The sequence below is a fragment of the Elephantulus edwardii genome, unplaced genomic scaffold (genome assembly GCF_000299155.1).
Source record: "Elephantulus edwardii isolate Elephantulus edwardi_28Jun2011 unplaced genomic scaffold, EleEdw1.0 scaffold00005, whole genome shotgun sequence".
Lineage (NCBI taxonomy): Eukaryota > Metazoa > Chordata > Mammalia > Macroscelidea > Macroscelididae > Elephantulus > Elephantulus edwardii.
In genome coordinates, this window is record NW_006399755.1 from 30,847,947 (window position 1) to 30,852,733 (window position 4,787).

Below are 4,787 nucleotides of genomic sequence, written 5' to 3' on the forward strand. Positions count from 1 at the left end.
TTCCGCTGAAAATCAGAACTTAATCTAATTGTTTTTCCCTTGTAGGTGACTCTGATTTTCTCATGCTGCTTTCAGTATTTTATCCTTATCTTTTCTTTGGAGAATTTTACAACTACATGTCTTGATGTTTTTCTTTTTGGGTCTAGTCTATTTGATGTTCACTGAGCTTCCTAAATGTGGATTTCCTTGATCTTCATAATATCTAGGAGGTTTTCTTCTAGTACCTGTTCCACAATTTCCTCAGTGATTTCCCTATCCCTCTCATATTCTGTAATTCCAATTGTATGTATGTTATTCCTTTTGATGTTATCCCAGATAATTCTAATATTTTCGTCTCATCTTTGGTTTTTTTCTTCTTGTATGTTCCCATTGAAGTTCTTGTCTTCCAGCTCACTAACTCTCTACTTCATCTCTTCTGTTCTACTTTTTTCCCTTCAAGCATGTTGAACATCTCTGCCTGCTCAAGCTCTTTAGTAGACTCTGACTTTCACATGATGGTGGTTGGTATAAACACTTTAGTGATGCTTCCTCAGCATCCTTTTCTGTCAGAAAGTTGGATTATATTCTTTTGACTTCCCCAATATGGTTCTGTATGTATGGTCAGTGAGCTTTCACATTGTTACAGTTCCTGCATCAATTAATCTCATTGAAAATCTTGGTTTTTTTTCTGAACCTTTACTTTATCAAGCATTTCTTTTCCCAAGTACTGACACATTCTGACAACATGCCCAAAGTATGTGAGACAAAGTTTCAGTATCCTGGCTTGCAAAGAGTACACCATTTGAACTTCCTCTATGACAGATGAGGATATCACAGGACAGGATTCCGGTCTGTTTTTTACAGGGTTGATATGAGTCATACCTATCAACTAACCAAGATAGAGTTGTTCTTTTGTTTTTTACTAACATCCTAGTTCAGAAACATAGATGATTCTTTCTTATTCCATTTAACTTATTTATTTAGTCCAACTTTAACATACATATGAACCAACCTTACTGTCTCATTTTATAGAAGTTTTCTGGTGCCTTACTTTGGACTCTTTTCATAATAGCCAATAATAACGAAATAAAACCATAATACCCAAATAAATCCTCAGAACTTACTGCGGTTGATTCAGTCCCAATCTAGAATGCATTTCTAAGGTTTTAATTTGTAGTAGGCTGCCATTTTTCTCCCTTGAAACTTCTGCTGAATTTGAACCTTTTGGTTAGTGGCACAATTTGCTATGGTCTAAGTCTCAGAGCTCTTCATAATACTTAATAGTACTTTTCTCTTCTATGTAAATAGCGATTTATTGACACAATGACTGTGTTCAAATATGTGAGAGATGGTGAGCATGGCACAGGATAGAGCAGGGTTTAGATCCACTGTTCACAGATTCGCTATGAGCTGTGGTCACCTCAATAGTACATAACACCACCACCACCACTTTTTTTTTTAAATTTTATCCTTTAATGTAAATAGCACCAAGCGTTTCCTTTAAGAGGTTAGAGTGATCTGATTCTCAGACTAGCCTCCTAGGTAAAGATTAGTTTGTAATTTATGAGTAATTAATTGTTCTGCATTTTGTGCATTTTTATTCAGTTGTTCAAGTTTACAGTCTTCTTAAAAATTTATTACTTTCTTTTTTAAAATATAATTTTTATTTTATATTGGTTTAGTTACAAAGTACATATACATTGTTTTTCACATTGGATCTTTCCAATTTTCTTTACTTACTCCTCCCTCCACCCATCAAACTGTGTGACTCTATGATTAACCCTTCCCTCCTCATACCTCTTTTTCCCCCTACCCAGCCTTGGCTCCTCATACACGTCTACAATAATCGTCTTATGCTCTAATTTTCCTTACTGAGTTAAGTTAGTTCACTTAGCATAATGCTCTCAAGTCCTTCCCAAGTTAGGAAGTAATTTACAAAATAATTGCCCCTGCATGCTGCACAGTATTCCATCATATGCATATACCCTAATTTTTCAATCCGTGATTATGGTTGGACGTTTGGACTGTTTTCATGTTCTTGCTATGGTGAATAACATTTCTATGAACCTTGGTGTACAAGTCTCTGTTTGTGCCTCTGTTCCCATTTTCTTGGGATGTATTTTAAGCAGGAATAGCTGGGTCATATGGAATTTCTATGTTTAGCTTTTTTTTTTTAGGAAATGCCAAACTGCTTTCCAGAGTGATTGTACCATTTTACAATCCCACCAACAATGTTCCTATCTTGCCACATTCTCACCAACATTTATTATTTGCTGTCCTGTTGAACTTTGTCACTGCTACTGAAGTGAGATGATATCTCATTGTGGTTTTCATTTGCATCTCTCTTATTGCCAGTGATTTGAAGCATTTCTTCATATGTCTGTTGGCTATCTGAATATTTTCCTCTGAAAATTCTTACCATGTCTTTTGCCCATTTTGTAATTCTGTTCTCAGTCTTTTTCTCATGGAGACCCCGTAAGTTTACAGTCTTAATTAGTGACTTCCATATTAGGTTTTTTCAGGGTCTAAGAATATCTGACAAATATCCTTTTTAATTTTTTTTAATCTTTATGTATATACTTGAAATTTAACTATAAAAGTATTACATTTAGCTTTCCTCTGCTACTGTAATAAAATTTACCATTTGCAACCAGTTTTACATAAATCCTTTACCAATTCAAACCAAACCTGGAAGACACTAACTTGTCAACTCAACTTGTCGTTAACCCAGACCTGAGTCATAGCTGACCCTCCAGTGAGTTTTTGGAGACTGTAAATCCCACAGGAGGTGATAGTATATAAAATATCCTAAGTTTCCCTACAGACTGCCTAAAGAATAAACAACAACAACAAAAATATGTCTTGGAAGAAGTACAGACTCACTGCTCTTTGGAGGAGAGAATGGTGAGACTTTGTCTCACTTTGGGCATGCTATTAGGAAAGGCCAATATCTGGAGAAGGACATCACCTTTAGTTAAGGAACGGGTCAGTGGGAAAGAGGAAGACCTTCAACAAGATAGGCTGTCACAGTGCCTACAACGATGGACTCAAGCACAGCAGAGGCTGTGGTATGCTGCTGCATTATCAAGCAGGGTTTCCTACTGTTGTACTATTTGATTTCTTTTTATCTGAGTAAAAATTTACAAAGTACTTTTTCATTCAATCATTCATAGACACTTTGCTTTATAATATTAATTATAACCAGGAGTACCTTTTAAAAATATATTCATGCTGTTGTTACATTCCATTGAGTCAAAACCGACTCAAAGCTGACTCTACAAGGAGTTTTTAGAGGCAGTGAATTGCCCATAGGGGGTGATTGCCCATCCTTCTCCCAAGGAACAGTTGGTGGATTTGAATCAAGTGCCTTTGGGTCAGCAGCACAACTCCTGACCACTAAGCCTTAAATTGATTGGTTTTTACCTAAGAATGATGCATTAGAGTGTTCTTGGTGACACAAAGAGATAAAGGCTTGCCTGCGAACCACCAAGTTAGCAGTTCAGATTCAGGAGGTGGCTTTGTAGACAGGCCTGGTGATTGTTGCTAAAAATTTGATGAAATGACTCTCCTCTGCATACATAAGGTTTCTGGGAGCCAGAGCTGACTTGACTACTTTTTCTTCTCCTTTTCTTTTATTGATTTTTAATGACGCTTTACAAAAACCAAAATGTACAAAAATAATGTATTAAACAACTATGTGATGAGCATTCAGATCAAAATTATGGAAGTAATTTGTCATATTATTTTTTCCCCTTTAGAAAGAAAAGGTTACAGACAAAACTAAAGCTTCACCACTCCCAAATATTTTTAACTTTCGGTTCCTAAAAATAAACATTACATTTGCTACTTTGTTTTGATCTCTGTATTCACAGTTTTAAACACTGAGCTTGTTAATAAATGCTGAACAGTTGGTTGAACAAATCTACCTGTGACTTGTTTACCTTTAAGTTGCCACCTCTCTGAAGCAGGCTTTTCAATGCTTTTTAATAACTCTGCCTCTCATTCGTCCTTGAGTAAGAATTTTCTCTTCCTCAGAGAAGAAGGAGGTTTATTGTGGGGCAAATAAAATTTGGTGTTATACTGTCTGTTTGACTTTTTGTAATTACTCAATGTCTCTTGATGTTAATTTCCTCTTTTGTAAAAATGAGGCTAAATAATAATTGTAATTTGGTAGAGTTTCCTAGCTGAGGTTTTGTTTTGTTTCGTTTTGGGTTTTGGTAAGGGTCAAATAAAATAATCTATTGCATAAATGTGAACTACTATTATAATTCCTCCCATTAGCAGTCACTCGTTTAATGCCTGCCTTATTCATGTTCATTCTATTATTAGTTTTCTATTGGTGCTGCAACAATTACCACAACTTTTGTGACTAAAACCAAGATGATTGTCTGGAGTTCTGGTAGTCAAAAGTTTAAATTGTGAGATAATGAACAAAAATAGAGGAGTCCTGGTGGCACAGTCAGTAAGAGCTTTTGTCATTAACCAGAAGAGTCACAGTTCAAAGCCACCAGCTGCTATGAGGGGAAAGACACAGAAGTCTGCCTCCATAAACTCACAGCTTGAAATCCCCGTGGACAGCGCTACTCTGTCCTATAGGGTCTCTATAGTCAGAATCTACTTGACAACAAATGTTTTAGGGTGGGTTTTTTTTTTGTTTTGTTTTGGTGAAAATGAAAGTATCAGCAGGGCTGTGTCTGCAGGCTCCACAGAACATCCATCAACAAACGAATGGATAGAGAAGCTGTGGTATATTCACACAATGGAATACTATGCTGCATTGAAAAACAAGGAACTCATGCAATATTATT